Genomic DNA, 19,685 nt, shown 5'->3' on the forward strand with positions numbered 1-19,685 from the left:
CATCAATTCAGGGGCACAGGCAGCACTCGCTTGATTCCCTGGCCACTGAACCCGAAGCGAGAGGCTCTGGGGGCAGGTGTACCTCCAGCAGGATCGTGCCCCAGCCTGGTGTCGGGCGAGGAGCCCCCAGGCAAGTTGTGGCCGTGCCCATAGCTCGGGCATTGCTCCCCGGGACCCCCTTAGCCTAGCCGGGGGGGGGGGACCACCATAGAGCACTCTCTCGGTGCGGGGACACAGGAGCGATGCCCCCCGCAGGACGGGCAGGGGGCGACCCCAACCCCTGGGGGGGGGACACGACACACACACTTTTGGGGTGCAGCCCCTCCGGGAGGGGGGGGGAGCAGGGCTTTGGGGGTTTGTAGGGTGGGAGGGCGGGGGTGGGCGCGGTCCCTCCCCGCGGGCCGGGAGGCGGGTGCGGGCTGGGCTCCCGGCAGGCTGCGCTGTGCTCCGCTCCGCTCCGCTGCGCTCCCTGCTCGCCCCGGCTCCGCCGCCGCTGCCCGCATGGATACCAGCCGGGGGGGACGGCGGGGCAGCCCCCGGAGCTGAGCCGCCCGGTGCGTACCCGGTGGGGATGTGCCAGAGGGGAAGGGTGGGTGCAAAGCTGGGAGGGGGGGTGAGGGGGTCCGCGGTGAAACTTTCCACCTTACGGGCTCGGCAGGGCACGGGGGCTGCCGCTCGGGGAAAACTTCGCTCCCCTTGCAGCCCCGGCCCTATCGCTGTCCCCATGCGGCTGCGGCTCCTGGGGGGTTCCCCCCAGCCGCAGCCCGTTCTTTTGGGGCGCTCGCCCGCTTTGCCCTGCAAGGTGCAGCGGCCGCTCCCCGGCTCGCTCCTTGCTTTGCACCGGATTTTAGCTCCCGTGCAGGCAAGACCAGAGCATATTCCTATAGAATTTTTAATAGCATTAATCCTTCCGCATTGCTTTTTTTGAATTTTCCCCCTCTTTTTTTCTGTTTATGCTCAGGGTGAGGGTAACGGGGTGTGTGTGTGTGTGTGCCTGTCGCTGCTCTTCAGCTGCAGTTGCTCTTGGCCGAGCCTGGGGACCGGCTGCAGCTGCTTGGGCCGGGGAGAGAGGGAGGGATGTTAGCAGGGGACCTGCTGGTCGCATTTTGCTCCCTCTCTGCCTAGTTCTTCCCCACATGCGTCCAAAAGGGAGGGCTCGTCTTGTCCTTCCCGTTTGCAGGCACTTGGAGGACCCCTGCTCCGGCCGGGGATGGGTTAAACGTGGCTCTCCCAGCTCCAACTTGTGCTATTAAAGGAAATAATCCAGCCTCTCCTTGCCCACTTTTTGAACCCAGCTGGATTATTTGCAGGAGGAAGAGAGAGCCGCGCTGCCCCGAGAAACGCATCAGTGGGTGTCTTTTTCCCTCTTTTTTTTTTTTTTTTTTTTTTTTTTTTTTTTCTTATTGTTCGTGGTGGCTTCGTGCCCTTGCTTTGTTGTTGGGAGGATTAAGGGTTGCCGAGTGTCCTTAGTCCCAGATCCAATTAAAATAAATGCAAGTAAATGGGACATAAAGGGAAGTCAGTGCTGGCATCCCGGCAGAGGCACTAAAGCATCAAGGCTGGTTAAAAGGAAGAGACTCGTGGAAATGAATGCTTTCCTTCTTACTCGTTTGCTTTGCCTTTGCAACGCTGTCAGACAGGCTTAGAGAGGTGCACCATTTGATCGGGGTTTTGTGAATCCTTAACCAATCTCTGTCCAGCAGAAAGAAAAAAAGAAAAAAAAAAGTCTTCTCCATAGGCATAGGTGTTTTAACTTCTCTCTCATTTAGCAGATGCTTTGCTGTATGAAAGCTGTTTCGAGTTCTCAGCAAAGGAAGCAAGAAAGGGTGAGCTATGAGAAATGTGGAGAAGTGCTGCACTGTCTCCTAGCCACTGCCCGGACTGTCTCTGCTCATTGAGGGCTTGTTCCTGGTCTGGAGCAGTTGTGCAGAGGCTCTAGCTGGGAAAGCAGAACATAGCAAAACAGCCTGGGCAGGTCTCATCTGCCTTTTTTAATTCCTGCTGACATATGGAGTGCTTATCCTGCACTTGAACAAAAAGTTACTTTTGTTGCTTGGAAAGGACTTGGTGGCAGAAGCAAGGAGAAAAGGAAAGATCCCTACGGAGCCAGCCTGCCTTTGGAGAGTGCTGCTGAGAAAGAGCTTACAGCCGTGATTTTTGCACCCAAAAAGCACTGGAGTCTTGTTGAGAGAGCCAGGTAGGAGCAAGCATACTGCAGGACTGGAAACTGGGGATATCCCTCTGCCTGATCCTTTGGTGGTGCTAGAGTTGTAGAAAATCAGCAGGTTGGATGTACTTGCCTTGATGCAGCAAATCATAGTGTCTTTTTCTTTACTTCTTCAGTTTTGCTCTTTTTTTTTTTTTAATTATTATTTTTTTTTCTTTTTAAGCTTGATTCTTAACAAGATGTAGCATCCGGTGGCTTCTTAATGACCATGCCCTGTACCTGTGTGTTGGTGGTACATGGGATGCTTCCTTAAATGTATGTTACGTTTCTGTGTGGTTATCGTCTGTGCAGAGATAAGGTCTGACTACCCCATTTCCCTGCGTGCTGTTTTGCTCTGTTTCTGACATAAGGACATCAGGTTATGTGGTCACCCACCATGAAGTTGTGCTGCTGTGACCTGATGTACTGTGGTTGATGGTTTCTGTCAAATACAATGAAGGGAGCAATTATGAGGGAGTTAGGGTGCTCAGCCATTGCTTGTTAGGAGTTCGTAGCTGCTGTTCCACTACAGATGTATTTCTGTGCCGAATTCTCAAATGTCTTCTGACACATGCCAGCTGCACTCATATCGCTTGTATTTACAGTCAGGTTTTTCTGAAGGACAGAAAGTTGGTTAGGGGAAGGTTTGTTTTAGCATGGTGTGCCAATGTGAAACATCCTACTTCTGGATGCAGGTTGGAATCCCGCATGGTTTGGGAATGCCTAAAAGTTCTCCCAGCCTGATGAGCCTTTGATTGCTTATGTGAAGGGTTTCACGACTTCTGCCTGCAGCCCACAACACAAAAGCTGCTGGCACAGATACCACCCTTACTGTGCTGGCTGGAAGTCCCAGGGCAGAACGGGCAGGGAGACAAGATCGCTGCAGGAGAGGTGAAATCCTGGCTACGTTGACTTTATTGGGAATTTTGCCATAGATGACAACGGGCCAAAGCTTCCATCCAGAAGTAGTCCTCCCTTATTGTTAATCCTGGAGTGGGCTCTAGGGGAGCTTTTGCTTTTCTGCTGCCTTCCAGACTGTCTGTCAGTGCAGGGAGGGTGCAAGTTGCTTAGGATGTCATGCTGTGCCTTTCACAAGCAAGGCATTCTTGGGAAGAAATCAGGGCAAATAAGAATGGAAGTAAACATGGGCAGGTGCTGGCTGTGTCATTGCTCATGTCCTGAGCCTGTCCCTGAGCATTGAAGGATCAGGCACTCAGCACCTGCACGCTTTCTGGGACTGCACTGGAGAGAGCAGTGGCTGCAGCTAAGGCATCTCGGCTTCTGCATTTGCAAATTATCAGTTTAGTGATAGACTATAATATCCGCAGCAATGGTACATTCTTTAATTCATTTCCACTTAGCCAATGCACATTGAGTGAGTTTTTTTCTGTGCGTGTGATCTGGAGAGCTATTCTCAGAGACACTTCATATATCCAGCATCCCGATAAATGTTTTATATTAAATGACAGAGACAAATGGGAAGTGTTTGATACTATTTTTTTTTTCTGTGTGGAAGGTGTGTGGTGCAGCATATCAGAATTTGCATTTAATCAGTGCTGGCTGAAAGTTGTTCCAGGTCGTGGCCATGCAATAAAACTATTCTTCTCAACAGGAATGTGTTTCAAGTGTCATACGAGAGGATTTGTTAGTATGCAACAAAAATATTGACAGGGACTAGGGTATTTGGATCTGTCTGTTATTTATTTTGAAAAAAATAGTTTATGGTGGGAATATTTTGGTATCTGTAATTCCAGGGCAGGCAGTTTTGGGGGGCTAAGCATTTTTTTTTTACCGTGCACTCACCCAAGACTTTTAGACATTTTCTTCATGTATGATGACAAAAGACAATATAAACAGATGTGACAGTGAGTAGTTTGTCTCCCATGTGCAACTTTGTCCTGAGTGTAAGAGATGTGCATAACGAGGATATCTTAAACAGTTATAAATTATAGCTTGTTAGTGTCTCTTAGCTTGTTTTCGATGAGAATTTATGCATCCACACTAAACCAATCCCAATTCTCACTTCATTTAGATAATAAGCATATAGGCCTCATTTTGTGCAGGTATAGGTAATAATAGATACTGTACCAGGCATCAAATCAGACCCTAAAATCATACCAGTGGTGCTACATCTGGGTGAGTGTGTTGGTGGCAGCTGGGTTTGGGCACTGCTGGGACTGTCAGGATGCAGAAGATGGCAGCGCTGTGAACAGGCTGCAGAACAGCCCTGCTGGGCTGCTGCCCACACCCCAGCTCCTGGGTCTGCGTGGACTTCCATCTTTTGCCATTTTTATAAGCATGGTTCAAGTTGTTCAAAGAGTTGATCATAACCATTAATGTTCTTTGCTCTGTGTGTTGTCTAAACCCTAGGGACAGTGTTCATTGTAGTGTTTGGAGTGGAGGGCTGACCTGGGAGCTGGAGGCAGGTCTTGCTGCATGCTGGGCCGGAGTATGTATCACGTGGTGGTTTAAGAGACAGTGTTCTTAGCTTGTTTTCTGATTAATTTCATACAAAACCAAGCAAATGAATAGTCATTTTGGGTGAAATGGTGTTCTGTGGGATTCGTAGCAATGCTAAGACTGATCTCAAAAACTCCTGATTTCACTCTCTTCTCTTGCACCAAGAGCAGACCTTGGTGTGGAGTGTAGTAGCATTTTGTGTTGGAAAATTCACTGTTGTTTTATTGAGCTGTTGTTGATTTTTCTGCCCTTCTTGGTGTATGAGCTTGGATACTATAATAATTCTACCTAAACGTGTCTGTGCCTGTACTGCCAGTCATCCCCAGTTAATCAAAGTACAGACCCTGCAGGCACTTACAGCAAGTTAACACAAACAGAAAACACCAGTGGCTTTGCCTGGGAGAACACAATATTTTATTTCTTTCTCCTGGATGACGTTTCTACTAATTGTATATCTTTCAGTCCATGAGTGTAACTTCCTTTGACATCAGAGAACGTTGCCTTGGTCATTATGTGCTTGTGCAGAGACCATAGTATTGTTCCTTTTTTGGTGAGCTGCTTGGAGAGAGGTGACAGCATGTGGGGTGGCTTCTCTGGGCTGAAGTCCTTCTCCCCTCCTGGATGACTAAGTGGATTTCTCTCTTAAAAATGCATCTGTGTTTTTCTTGTTATTATTACTGTTTTAATTTACTTTTAAATAGGTTTAGCATCCCACTGAAGTCTTGGGCTTTCCAGGTGGGTGGCTTTCAGAAGTCAGAATCATAGAACCACAGAATGGTTTAGGTTGGAAGGGACCTTAAAGCCCACCCAGCTCCACCCCCCAGACCAGGTTGCCCAAAGCCCCATCCAGCCTGGCCTTGAACACCTCCAGGGATGGAGCATCCACAGCTTCTCTGGGCAGCCTGTGCCAGGGCCTCACCACCCTCTGAGTGAAGAATTCCTTCCTCATATCTAATCTAAACCTACTCTCTTTTAGTTTAAAGCCATTACCCCTTGTTCTATCACTGCACACCCTGACAAAGAGTCCCACCCCAGCTTTCCTGTAGGCCCCTAGATACTGGCAGGTCTCCCCAGAGCCTTCTCTTCTTCAGGCTGAACAACTCCAACTCCCTCAAACTGTCTTCACAGGAGAGGTGCTCCAGCCCCTTGATCTCCTTTGTTGCCCTCCTCTGGACTCACTCTAAGAGGTCCATGTCCTTCTTGTGCTGGGGGCCTCGGAGCTGAACACAGGGCTCCAGGTGGGGTCCCACCAGAGCAGAGCAGAGGGGAACAATGCCCTCTCTCACTCTGCTGGCCGCACTGCTTTTGATGCAGCCGGGGATATGGTTGGCTTTCTGGGCTGCGGTTGCACATTGTTGGCTCATGTTGAGCCTCTCATCCCCCAGGTCCTTCTCCTTGGGGCTGCTCTCAATCCATGCTCCACCTAACCTGTATTTGTGCTTGGGATTTGTGCTTGAAAGCCTGAATTTATGCTTGTGAGTTGGGCCACGTCCGTCTCCAGTGGAGCGAGTGGTGGGGTTTAATGCTGACTGTAATGAGATCTGTTTTCGGGTTATTCTGGGCACTTCTTTAAATCCAGCCTTGCAGCATTTCCAGCTTCTTAGCCTGTAGAGCATCTGGGGAGGGGAAAATAGTTTCGGTGACTTCCTGTAGAGCTGCTGAGAAATGGTCTGTCACCAGCCCTGGAAACGCACAACACAACTTGTCTCTGCTTGTATTGTGCAAACCAGCTGTAAATAACATTTCTCCCGTGTCTTTGCAGACTTCAAAGCTTATTCCAGCTGTTGGAGGAAGCCTAGTGAGAGAAGGTAGCTGCAAGTTTAATTGTGGCTTCAGGACTTGAACTAAATCAAACTCCAAACAATCTGATAAAAATTGCAGCCACTTGAGTGTTGTTAAAGGCTAAAAGTGAGCCCTCTTCAGAACAACTATTAATGTTTCACATTTTAAAATAAAGGAGCTTATTAATATTCCTAAATAATATTGAACATACATTACACTTTTGCCTTCAAGCCATCTGAGCACTTCACATGATAATGCAGATTAAATGTAGTGACAAGTGCATATAATGACAGTATAAATGTCAGTTTTGCTATCAGACATGTTACGTTGGTATCTTTTTAATATTAAACGTGATTATGTCCCATATTGCTTAAACAAATCACGGCATCCAGGAGTCTTAAGAGGATGTCTCTCTGTTCTGCCACAGGCTGAAATTGTTTGTTGACTCTTCATATTTAAATAATTAGTTAATAATTTTGACATTTACATGTCTGGGGTGTTATTTTTTTTTTTTTTAAATGTGGTGTTTGAAATTCTTTCATTTGAATCCTCTAAGTGTTGATTAAGTAACAGCAGCTCATGCTGCGGTCAGGTGAGTTAAGTGACGGCTTGCATGGCTGCATCTTTGTGGTGTGATCACATGCAAGGTGGAGTTGCCAGCTGGTGTTTCATTGGGATGACCTATCTTTATGGATTTTCACTGCAGTGCGATGCATATGATGGATACACAGGCAGTCAATAAATCCAGAGCTGAGGTTTTACATGGACTCTTTTTTTTTTTTTTTTTTCCAAAGGCATGCTGTGATTTTTTTTTTAGACAAAATTCAAGCACTGCTATTCACAGTTAGGATCTTCAACAGACCCTAATTGCTGGTTTCTTTTGGAAAAGCCCAGCCTTTTCCTTTGCTCCTGCACTTTGGAAAGAATACCATTTTCTGTTCTTGCTTTGCCCTTGGTGGTGGGTGTCTGTATTATTGTAGTGGTCCGGGGCTAGAAAAAAACTGTATGCCACCCAGAAGGAAATGTTCCTCTGGCAAAGAAGCTAGAGGATTGGGCGGAGCAACAATAATAATTATTATTACTGTTATTATCTTAAGCTGGAGGTTTTCATTCATGGCCAGGATACAAACAGAGTGAAAAAGCAGCTGCTACTTCTCGGTAGCCAAAAGACTTCGATGTGATCAGACACTGAGCAGCGGGAGGGACGGTGCGGAGGCGAGGGGCAGCGTGCTGGGCAGCATGCAGGAGCCCTGAGGTTGGGCAGCACGGGGGATTTCGGCAAGGTTTAGCTGTTCTTCTGAATGCAGAGAGAGGGCTTTCCTCTTTTTTGTTTGCATCTGACAGGCAGATTTGGTAGTGCTTCTAGCATTTCAGTTTCTCCTCTCATCTGCAGCCAGTACAGAACTGTCCTTTTCTGAGGGACCTTGATTTTTTTTTGTGTGTGTGTGTGTTATTGAACACTAGCATCATTCTTGTGAGTTTTCATGAAGCAGTCCAGTTTTAAAATCCTGCTTTTGACCTGCTGCACGTGGATGCAGCTCTCACCAAATGATCTGTGAGCTTTGGATCACCTCTGGGGCATTGGATGGTGCTCTGCCTGCTCACCGTGCAGTGGGCTGCTGGCCTGCTTCCCTCTGTCTTGTGCAGCAAGTGTCTGCCTGGGAGGCTCTTTGCCCAGCGTGGTTTGTGCAGGGAATATTTAAAGATGCCCACAAGGCTCTTTTGGTGTGGTTTATTGCATTACTAAAGAGCATTGTGATACAGATAGGAGCATAAGCAAATATTCTGCATTTGCAGCCGTACCGTGAGGTCTGGAATAAATGGTGAGGAGTGTATCCTGCTGACATGGCTTAGCAAGTTGGCTCCCTCCAACAAGTGGTGGGTCTTTTTGCAGTGGCTTTGCTTTGGGTGAATTTACACTGTTGGGTTTAGCTGGATTTACACTGGGGCCCCAGTCCTGGTCCTCTGAGCTTCCTGTGGGCATGCCTTGGCAAGCTCTTTTCCTTTTCTCTCTTACTCCTTAGCTGTTCCCAGAATCTGCATCCTGGGACATCCTTCCCAGAGCTGTTTTCCACTGTTCGGAGCTTTTTGGTGACAGCTAAAATGATTCTGAAACATCAACAAGTATCAGTTGTCCCCACTACCGATATTTTCACGTGTAGGGTGTACGTATGGGGAGACTAGGGAGAAAGTGGAAGGGACGAGAGAGGATCTCAAGATGAATAAGGAATGGATAGAGGGCACTACGCTGGGCATGGATTAACAAACTTTGAGGAGCAAAGGATGTGCAAAGAAATGGTGGGAGGGTGCTGGTTTCTGATGGTGGTTACTGAGGAAAGGAATGTGGAAGTTTTGGGATCCTGGGCTATGCTACGTACCTGTTTGGGGAATAGGGAGGGGGAGAAAGATGAAGGAGTTTTAGCCTTGTTTGTAGCCAACTTTAAATGTTTAATTTTTTTAAGCTCTCATAACTACTTGAAATTTTCAGCATAGCTAAAATGTCATAGTTAATGTTTTTGTTTGGTGTTCTTAGACGGGCAAGCCTAGAGTGTGCTTACGTATTTAGTTTTTCATCAGCTAACTGTATGTGCAAGCAGGAAGTGTGTCTGCACACAGATGTGGGGAGACAACAATGTAAAATGACCTTGCTGACAGCAAACAAGATTTGAATTTCTGACTCTTATAAAAGTGTTGGTAACTTTCTGCATGTCTTTCTCCTTATATTACTGGTTTGTTGTTTCACCTGCAGAAATGAAGAGGATAATAATAATAATAATAATAATAATAATAATAATAATGGGAATTTTAATATCTACTCCCAGAAGCTTTGAATAAGTAGTCATTGTGATAGGCAGACAAAGGCTAAAGGAGCATGTTTATTGCAGAAAATCACGTCACTTCTTGCAGTAACTCTTTTGAGGTATTTTCTGTTGGCTTCATAATTTCTGTTGTGTATTTTTTAGCCAGAGCATTCATAAAACGAATTTAGCATGCCATCACCCCTGCAGACATAACGGATCCATCTCACAGTCAGCTTTCAGTGTACACTCAAGGTGTTAGGCTGCCCTACTGGCATGGATCACATCTGCATCAAGAGGGTCATTTGCAAGACGGGAGAATGATCACCTCTTGTGCATATAATTTAGCGGTTTCACTTCTGTTGCTTTTGAGCTACCATATGCTCTTCTCCCATGGTGAGACATTCTCAGTCCATTTACCAGTGTCAAAGAGCTTTTTACGTCAGAAGTCATTTGTTGCCTGATTTCTGTGTTGCTAGAGTTTTAGGAGCATTGCTACTCTTTTAGGTAGCCCCGTTGGGTACGTCAGCCCCATATCATGAGAGTTGCTCAGATATTGCTGTCAGGACCAACATTGCCCTCCTGTAGCCAGAGGTCAGCCCTGTACTGAGTCAGGAGCTTGTGAACCCAAGTAGATCTGGTTGGTGCTGTTGTTCCTGGGCAGCTGGGGGCTCTAACAGCAGCTGTGTGCAGAAAGGCTGGGCATGGAGCTTGTCGTGGCCACAGAGCATGCTGTGCTCACGGCCATTCTTACAGATGCCCTTCAGGGACTGTACAGAGACACACACTGACTTTAATAGGAATCATTAAGCAGAAATTATGTAGATCATTATCCTGTGTGGAGTGGGAGTTCTTTTGCAGCGCGTGTGTGCATTGAAGATTTTGTCTGTTACTATGGTGTATCCTTAAAGAGTTCAAATAATGCTGCTCTTACGTGATTGTAAAGTTATCCATAATAGGACTGGCCACCTTCAGGGTTCATTTTATGCGTGGGCTCTCTTTATTGTACTGACTGCATAACTGTATTTGTTGCTGGAGGTCAGCAGAAGTCCCGGTTTGTACTGTCCTTTCAGCTAAGTAGTTCTTGGCATTCGTGGAGTTGCTTTCAATCCACCATAGTGAAGCTGAGATTAAGAATTCTTTGGATTTTGGACAAAAGGAATAGTAACTTCTTCTTGTGAGTGTTCATTTCTCTGCCAGTAGAGGCTAGATGACTTAATCTCTGCATATATCAACACGTTGATCAAGTTTCACAGCAAAGTATCCAGGGGTAACTATAACAAATATTTAAAAATGTAAGCCTGGGCTGTAATTTAAGGCCTTGCTTGGTTATACAGCTCTGAGTGTAACAGGAATGACAGCTCAGGGCTGGATTTTAGGGTAGCTTTATCTGCAGTAATATTCAGCAGTAGGTCTATCAAAACAGCCTTGTAGAGCCAGAGCTGCCTGCCTGTGGCATGGCATTTGATCAAATATGCCTTAATAAAATCAGTGAAAGGTTTCACATCCAGAGAAAAAAATCAAGTCTTTGAGAGCATCTCTCTTTCTCTGAGAGCCTGTTAGGAAGTCATAGGGCTGAGATCCTGTGAAAATGACGAAGATGGATTCACTTTGGACATGTTTCATGAGGGAGATTTGGCTGGTTGGCTTGCTATTTCCATCCTTCTCTCTGGGTGATGCTGTGAGCATAAGGCTGAGGCTCATCTCTTCGGTTGAGGTGGGAGCAGAGTTCTCTGCAAAGTGATGGCTGAGCTGCTGCACTTTACAGAGCAGCATTTTAAAACCAGCCATCTCAGAGTGTGGCATGCTCTGCCTTGCAAGTATAGGTACTTCAACAGCTTCTTCCAGCAGGTCAGCCTCAGGTGTAGGTGCGAGGAATTTGTTTGTGGAGATCTAGGTTCAGAAATACCATAGACTGTACTCATCTCTTCTTCCTGATTATTAATCGGAGCCTTTCATTTTAATTAACATTATTCTCCCCCTGTACTCGGCTCTGGTGAGGCCACACCTCGAGTACTGTGTTCAGTTTTGGGCCCCTCGCTACAAGAAGGACATCGAGGTGCTTGAGCGGGTGCAGAGAAGGGCGACGAAGCTGGTGAGGGGCCTGGAGAACAAGTCCTACGAGGAGCGGCTGAGGGAGCTGGGCTTGTTCAGCCTGGAGAAAAGGAGGCTCAGGGGTGACCTTATTGCTCTCTACAGATACCTTAAAGGAGGCTGTAGTGAGGTGGGGGTTGGTCTGTTCTCCCCCGTGCCTGGTGACAGGACGAGGGGGAATGGGCTTGAGTTGCGCCAGGGGAGTTTTAGGTTAGATGTTAGGCAGAACTTCTTTACCGAAAGGGTTGTGAGGCATTGGAACAGGCTGCCCAGGGAAGTGGTGGAGTCACCATCCCTGGAAGTCTTTAAAAGACGTTTAGATGTAGAGCTTAGGGATATGGTTTAGTGGGGACTGTTAGCGTTAGGTCAGAGGTTGGACTCGATGATCTTGAGGTCTCTTCCAACCTAGAAATTCTGTGATTCTGTGATTCTGTGATTTTATCATAAGCCAAACAAAACCAAAGAATTAGGCTAAAAATGCACTAGCCTATGGGCTTAGTGGACTAGTTAATTTTAAAGAAAAGACTTTTTCTGGCTGGCTTTCCTCTACTGATTCTAAGGCTCAGCATCTTTTTCATGGCCATTCATGGATTGACTTTGACATTGGTCTCTGTGCAGACAAAAGGAATAAAAGTGAGGGTTTTGCTACCATTTCCAGAAGCAGCAACTCTTTCTGCATTCAGCTTGGACCTTGAATGGAGCTGACTTCATTGCTGTCTGTATTGTTAACATTATAAAGATTAGACTATTTCTCTAATACACAGACTCTCAAATCCAGCCAGAGATATCCATGTAGTAGTTAAGGAATGAAGAAATAAGTCTGCAGACCAAGAGTTCCCCCAAGGAAATCATTTCACCATCCTTGTCTGCGTGCCAGGCATTCTTCCCGGTGTGGACCACTGAAACAAGAAACTAAAGGGAGAAGTGGAAACCCTGAAACCCTTACAGGTTTTGGAAGATTTCCCAAATTCACGTGTAGAGAGATGTTACCGCCTGTCACCCTCGGGTCTTGGCATGTGCAACTTTGCGAATGCTTTTAGGGACAAGTTTTCAATGCAGGTGCTGGTCTGGTGGGCTTGTCTTACCCTCAGCAGTAATTCCCAAAGCTGTGTCTTTTAGGCGGAGATAAGAAACAAACCAGCATGCTTTTCTTAAATGGACAGACTTGCATTAGACCTCAAGAGGTACTGTAAACACATGAGATTCTGATTTCTTCCAGTGATAACTTTCTCTAATGAGTTCTCCAAAACATTTCATGTATCTTGGTATTCAACATGTGTGTGTTTAGGAAGATGCCTTCTTTAGAAGGAGGGGTTTTATGGAGCAGTCTGATAGGAATGACTGATAATGAGATAAAATGCTGCTAAACTGCCCTGAACTGCTGCTGTCTGGTATTGGCTTGCAGGGCTTCACAGCCAGCCCCTTCAGGAGGCTCAGTTGCACGTAGTTACTGGGAATACAGCTTCAGCCCACAAACATGTAATTTATTTCACTGGTAAATCTCAAAAAGCTTCATGAGGAAAGACAGAATCCTTATTCACTCTCATTTTAGAAGTAAAGGAGTCAAGGCAGAGGCAGTTTAATTGATTTGCTTCGTGGTCACGCAGGCAATAGTGGTTGAACAAGTTACAGGCCCTGCTGTCTTCAAACTTTTGTTGAGCTACAGGCCATGCTCAGTAGTTCTTCCTGGGGGGAAGAAGGTGCCTCAAGGTAGTTGTGTGGTTGGCTTCTTTTGGGTGGGAGCTTTCTACTTAGTGTGTCAGTACAGAGCTGGTGGGCTTAGGAGGTGACAAACTCTGGGGTGAGCTTGTTGGTACTGCAGCCTGTTACACTTCTTTTGTGTGGAGTATAAACCTCATCAGCCTTTCACAATATGTTGGTTGATATACCGCTTCATTCCATTTAAACCAATAATTAACGTGCTTGCTGGTTTTGCTTAGGGTCAGAAGAGCACAGGTGGGTGTAAGAGATTTTGGCTCCCTGTTCTTTTGCTGTATCGGGTTCACATGTTGTTTAAAACAAAACAAAAAAACGCCAACAAAACAAACAAAAAGCTACAACAAAGAAAACAAACAAACAAAAAACCACAACAGTGCTAGAGCAGCTGGGAGAGAGGGGTGAGAGCTGAGAGAGAAGCAGCCCTGCAGCCCCCAAGGGGAGTGCAGCAGGAGGGCAGGAGGTGCTCCAGGCACAAGGCAGCACAAGTTCCCCTGTGGCTGTGGAGAGGCCCCTGGTGGAGCAGGCTGTCCCCCTGCAGCCCATGGGTCCCACATGGAGCAGATCTCCACGCTGCAGCCCCCCCATGGGTGGAGGAGCCCCCGGTGGAGCAGGTGGATGTGGCCTGGAGGAGTCTGCGGCCCATGGAGATCCCCCGCAGGAGCAGGCCCCAGGCCAGAGCTGCAGCCCGTGGAGAGGAGCCCACACAGAAGCAGGTGGATGTGGCCTGGAGGAGACCCCCTGATGACCACCACATATGCTGCCACCATTTTTTTTCTGCTGATCCAGTTCTTCTGGAATTGAGAATTAGCTGCCGTTTCTCTGAAAACCAAAGCTTTGTGATTTCAACCTTTCCTCTGCTCATTTTTATTTGTTTCGCACTGTTTGGACTTTACATTGTGCAGAGTATGTATGTATGTGTATAGTAAGGAATATACAAGGGAAAAGGAAATAGTTATGGGAAGATAGAAAAGAAGAAATCCCAGTTTATTGCCTTGTAGGTCCTGAGTCACTCCAGCAGGGCATGTCTCATCCATGTCCTCAGCTGTGCTTTGTGTAATCTTGGCCCAGCTCCATCATGGTAGCAAAGTGAAGATCATGCTGGTTAGCATGGTGTGTTTGTTGATTTAACTTGCGAATTCCCTCCTACTCTTCCCTTTCCTGTAAAGATCACTTAACAACAGAATAAAAATTAAAATTAATTGAATGGTAATACTACAGAGAAAGTAGAATCTTGCTCTAGACTTTAAGGTAGTCTGGAGTCACATCTGTGAGCCTCAGGGTTTGTCCATAGAGGACCAAAATCATCTGAAAACAACTCAGTTGATGAACTGAGGACATCAGCAGAGTTTAAGATAACTGAACCCTATCTGCGAAGGGTTGCCTCAGCCTAGCAGTAAAGGCTGCTATCATCTAGGGCTGATGATAAGCACCTTCAAGTGAGATTCCTTCCTTCCCCGGTGTCTGGGAGGGCACCTGCAGTAGGTGATTCAGTCCACTCTTGACTGTAGTGACGGTGGTGTTGACTAACCTACATTGACTATCTAACATTTAGCTGGCTGAAAGTATATGAGACAAATTCCGCACTTTTCATCTTGGGTGTGTTCAGTGTTCTCTGGCAGTGCCTCTATACTGTTGGCTGTTAGAAAAGGATATTGGTTAAAGAATAGTAAAGAAAGGCCTTTGTAGGAAAAAAAGAGAGACTGTCATTAGTAGCTTTCTTTTAAATTGAAGACCCAGGGTGGTTAGCAGCTGCTAATGCGCCTTGCTGAAGATGTCTGCTATTGAGAGCATGTAGGCGTTGCATTTTGTGAAAGTAGGTTTTGGACCAAAGATCTTGACAAAGCTAAGCACACTTAACTTCCAGAGAGACTGTCGTTGGAAAGCAGTAGTTAGAAAGGAAGAATTAGCAGAAATTAAAAGAGAAAGAAAAGTCTATTAATGTCTGTCTTTGTAGTAGTAAGTAGGTCAGTGAGCTGAGAGAGACCTTAGACAGACTTGTAATTCTCACACAGTGAGGCTGGAAGAAAGATGCTGAAGCAGAGGCAGTGATTTAATCAGGAGTTACTCGTGTAAAGCAAAGAATACTGGATACATAGTCAAAACTGCAGAAAGCATCTTATATTCTGATTTTGAAAACAGAGCTAGAGCTAGTGTCAGCCCTGCATTCCCACGCAGAGCAAGCCAAACCCCTTGTCTTTGGGTTTTATGGATGGAGGGGCTAGAGCGGATTAATTGAGGCCATACAATGTTATTCCAGGAAGCACATGTGATTGCTGACCTTGGCGCGAGGTGGTGTCTCTGTGTGTGTCCTGTACATGGCAAGGGTGCTGCTGTGTGTGTGGCGGGGCCCCCCTGTGCAGGGCTGTGGTCACGGGGTTGGAATTGGGGTGCCCTGCTTTGAAGCTTGTAGAAGCCATTTGTGTGCTGGGCGAGTGACAGCACCCATCCCCTTTCTCCTATGAACGCAAGGGTAGGAGCCCAATTATTTTGTACATAATGAGGAGATTGCTGAATGAGGGACTGGAGTTTGGCAGGGCAGAATGGGAGCGTTCTCGTGCTTCCATTTTGCACAGGAAACCTCATTATTTGGTTACGTGGTTATGAGTGAAGTTCTGGCTCTTGGGTTTTTAAAGCGCTTGAAAAGAGTCAGTGGTCATCATGGTATGGCTGAGGATCACGTAGGGTAGTGCAGGAAGAGTTGCTGGGGGAGCTAAGTGTATAGTGAAGCTTTTCTGGAAACATCTTAGGGTAATCAAAAAGGAAGATTATTCACAGTTTAGAATATGGGAATGTCAATATAAAAAATAATCAATACTAACAGTCCTTTTTTTTTAGGGAGAAAATATTAATAACCTATCTTTATGTAGAAATCTGTTCATTAAGTGAGGGATTAAAATAGTGAAGTTTCAATCCAAAAAACTTGAAACTGTGGGAACTATGATGACAACTGAGCTGCTGTTGGGAGGGGACAGGATGCCACTGGAAGGACAGCACTGGGTGGGACAAGCACTGGTGCTGGTCAGCAGGATGGCTGGGGCTGAGTGCTTGCACGTAGCTGCAGCACCTTGGGAAGTGATGAGAAAACCAGAGTTATGCATTGTTTGGAAAGTGCTTTGGAACCATTCATTTTTAAAATTATTTCTGTTTCATAGAACAACAGAATCATAGAATGTTTGGGGTTGAAAGGGACTATAAAGACCATTGAATTGCAACCCCCAGCCATGGGCAGGGACACCTCCCATCAGACCAGGTAGGCTCCCTTTAGGTACTGGAAGGCAGCTGTAAGGTCATCCTGGAGCCTTCAAAAAAACAAACAAACAAACAAAAAACCTGATTGCACTTCTCCCATTTTCTGACTCTTTCAGTATATATATTTTTTCCATTCTTTAGGGGACAAAATGGAAAAGAAATAACAAAGAAGAGTGGGTTGTCTGCCCAGTCGTTCTGCAGTGTAAAAAACTTTCATAAACTCGAATGGGACACATTAATAAAAAATAAGTATGTGCATGCACTGAATTAACAAGTATCCTCATCTCTTTTTTCTCTCTTTATTTATTTATAAATACACTTAAGGCCTAGAGAGACAGCAAGCTATGTACCTGTTCAATTTTCACATTTATGAAGATCTATGCTGAAAGAAGATGAAGTTATAAAAATGAAGTGCTGCATGGCATTGATTTCTCTAGACACTAACAAGGCAGAATGTGAGTGGAGATGACAACAAAGTAATGTCTCCATGGGCTCAAATGCTAAATTACAAGAAATGTAAATAAATTAACTGAGTCACCTGTTGTTTTCTGGGCTAAGGAAGTTAAGCAAACAATTTCTAGAGTCTTCTAGAATATGTAAAACCAGTAATGCAGTGCTAAAAGGATATGACATAGTAAAATAATTTTTTGGTGCATTACAAGATTGTATTTTGGAGCGGATAATTTCAGAGAAGAAATAATTCTTCATTTAATACAGTTGTGTGGTGGAATCAGTTGCAGCAGTAATGAAAGTCAGGCCACCAAAAGACTGGGGCTAAAAGACAAATTCAGTGTTCATTAAGTTGCTGATTGAATCCATAGAAGTGGTGGGATAAATTAATCCAAGTTGTAAATTAGAGAAATGATTAGAGGAGTGTATGTGGCTTATTTGCCTCTGGAGGGGAATGGCAATCCATCTGCCATGGGATCTTGTTTCTACAGCCTGTGCTATAGGGTTTTTTTGATCTACCTCACTGCACAACTGTCTCAAAAAATACGCGATGTTTTGGAGTGTCATATTTTCCTATCTCTCTGTTTTTGTTTGCTGTTGTAATGAATTCACAATAAAAAGGATGTGCCTTTTCCTTTTCCTTCTCCCCCTTATTTCATCAATGCTGTGTATTCAACCTGAGGTAGGGCATCCAGCTGGAAACATCACTTCTCTCACACAGCATTAGCTTCTTCAGGCTGGGTACTCCTGGGTCAGTCTCTCTCTTTCTTTTCTTTGTTTTTTTTTTCCTGTTGTAAGTATGAAAGTATGTTTGTGCAAAAACACTGTCTTTAGGTAGTAGCACACAAATACAACAGAAAAATCATCCTAAGCGAGTATCTATTATGGGATGAAAACGTCTGAGATGAATTTCAACTTTATAGTAAAATATTAGGCTAAAATTGAAAGGAGAATTGCAGTGCATCTTTGCACATTCATGACATAAAGCAAGAAGAACTGGAGACCATGATATCCTTAGGTTTACAGCACAGCTCCAGACCAGTGTTGCACTTCAGGAGGAATCCTCATCAGCTCAATGGGTAAAGAATGATGGTGTCGGATGGTTTTTTGGGGATTTTAATCAGGTGTAGTGTTGGCATTTCTAATCTGTGTCCAGTTTGCAGCTAGACAGAGATATGCCTTTCTTTTCTGTGGTTGTTGCCTGGTTTTGCCTTTTGTGGCTTCAGCAAGTCACTGTGCAGAAAGAACTCTGAAAGATAGTTTTTTGTTGTTGTTGTTGTTTTGTTTTGTTTTGGCTTTTGGACAGTAAAGGTGTACCTCATGAGGTAGTGGTCTTACTTAGTGATTTTTGGAGTTAACTTTTCAAGTATTTTTTTAAGAGATTGCCAGTTTTCCCTTTCCCTATCATATATAAAAACATCATTGACAAAATAAATAAAAAAACAACATGGAAAAAACATCACATCACACGTGCCTTTTAAAAATGTTGGATATTCTGATTTAGCACCCTCATTCTGACATTGTGGCATGTAAATACAGATGCAGTCTAAGTTCAGAGGAAGGGAGTGACTTTTGGAAGCCTTTTTTTCATGTTTCTGAGTCAGACCTGGCTTAATATTTTTTTTATATTACTTTCTGGAAATAGAAGTACAGAGGGATAATACACCTGTACAGAAGTAATATTTGTCTACGAGGAGGTGAGTAGAAAAATAAGTATCCTGCTGAAATAGAATATATATTAGTTTACATTTTTTTTTCTGTGTCTAAGAAACTATTCTTGCAAGTTTGTAAGTAATCTCATGTTTTTAAGGTGTCCTTTCCTTTACAGGCAGATAGTCTTGTTCCACTTATGGGTTGCAAAGTCTTGACACACAGGATATTTTCCTTCTCATTAAAATGTATTTATTTATTTTGCAGTGAGAATAGCTTGCTTAAGATGCTTCTTTTGATCTTTGGTAATGTCACAGACTCAATAAGACTGCTAGCATAAAGTGGTGTTTATCTCATTTCAGCTTTACATCCGCTGTTAATTGGACCTGAATAATAAAATGCCACTGCAAAAAGTGCTTTAGTTTGCTAGGTTTAAATATGATGTCCAAAAAGATGCAGGTATTATTATTAGTGCTTGGAAATTGCTGCCTGTCTGTAATTGGAAGGCTTTTTCTTGTATTTCTGTGTTTTTCTGTGCATTTATTGGGTTTTAAGCCTTTTAGGAACTTAAGGAGAGGGAGGAAGGTATAAAGGAAGGTGCTAAATTTTTTGCAAAATGTAATTTCATTTTATTTTATTTCATTTTTGAAACTTGAATTTGCAATGTCACTTATGTTTCTAGGGAAACAACTTAATGTAATGCAGATCAGCAGCTGAAATACTTTTCCTAGCAGCTGCAGAGTGAAGTTAGCAAGACCCACGGTCTGTTCTGCAGCTGATGCTGGGAGCTTTGTGGCTGGGGGACTGGCAGTTGTCCCCCTGCTCCCCATCATGGCTGCTGGCCTTTCAGGGAGTATGAACAGCACAGAATGATGCCAGAGTTATCCTCTAGAGAGGTCGTAACATGGGATGCTGAAAGTCTGGAGGAGTGTGTACAGATTTCCTTTTCTCAGGAAAAGCTCAGAAAGAGGGGAGGAGGTGAGAAAGTGAGTTTTCTCCAGCAACTTGGATTGGAGAGGAATGTGAAACTTCACAGTTTTCTCCCATCTCGCTCTTGAAAGTTAACACAAGAAATAGATAGGCCTTGGAGACAGTTTTCTGACAGAAATCCCAGAACCTTCATTCCCAGAAGCCGAGATGGTGACAAGAAGCTGGGTGCTCAGACGGGAGTTACCCAAGAATTTTGTTGATGGAGTTGGATCCTCCAGCAAGCAGGTGTTGGGTAAATGTTTTGATTCTTTGCGGTGCATATTTGCATATTTGAAGCTTTTTGGTAC

At 44.9% G+C, this 19,685-nt stretch overlaps 1 protein-coding gene across 1 annotated transcript in view; it reads left to right on the forward strand.

Moving 5' to 3' along the window:
- Positions 1–468: 468 nt before the first annotated feature.
- LOC309873773 (protocadherin Fat 3-like) overlaps positions 469–19,685 on the forward strand; it is a gene marked incomplete at its 3' end in the record, with an annotated part of 322,738 nt that continues 303,521 nt past the window's right edge. Inside the window, exon 1 of the mRNA XM_082751488.1 lies at positions 469–554. The remainder of the gene's footprint in view (positions 555–19,685) is intronic.

This window comes from Aythya marila (assembly GCF_965140915.1).
Source record: "Aythya marila genome assembly, chromosome: 1".
Taxonomy (NCBI): domain Eukaryota; kingdom Metazoa; phylum Chordata; class Aves; order Anseriformes; family Anatidae; genus Aythya; species Aythya marila.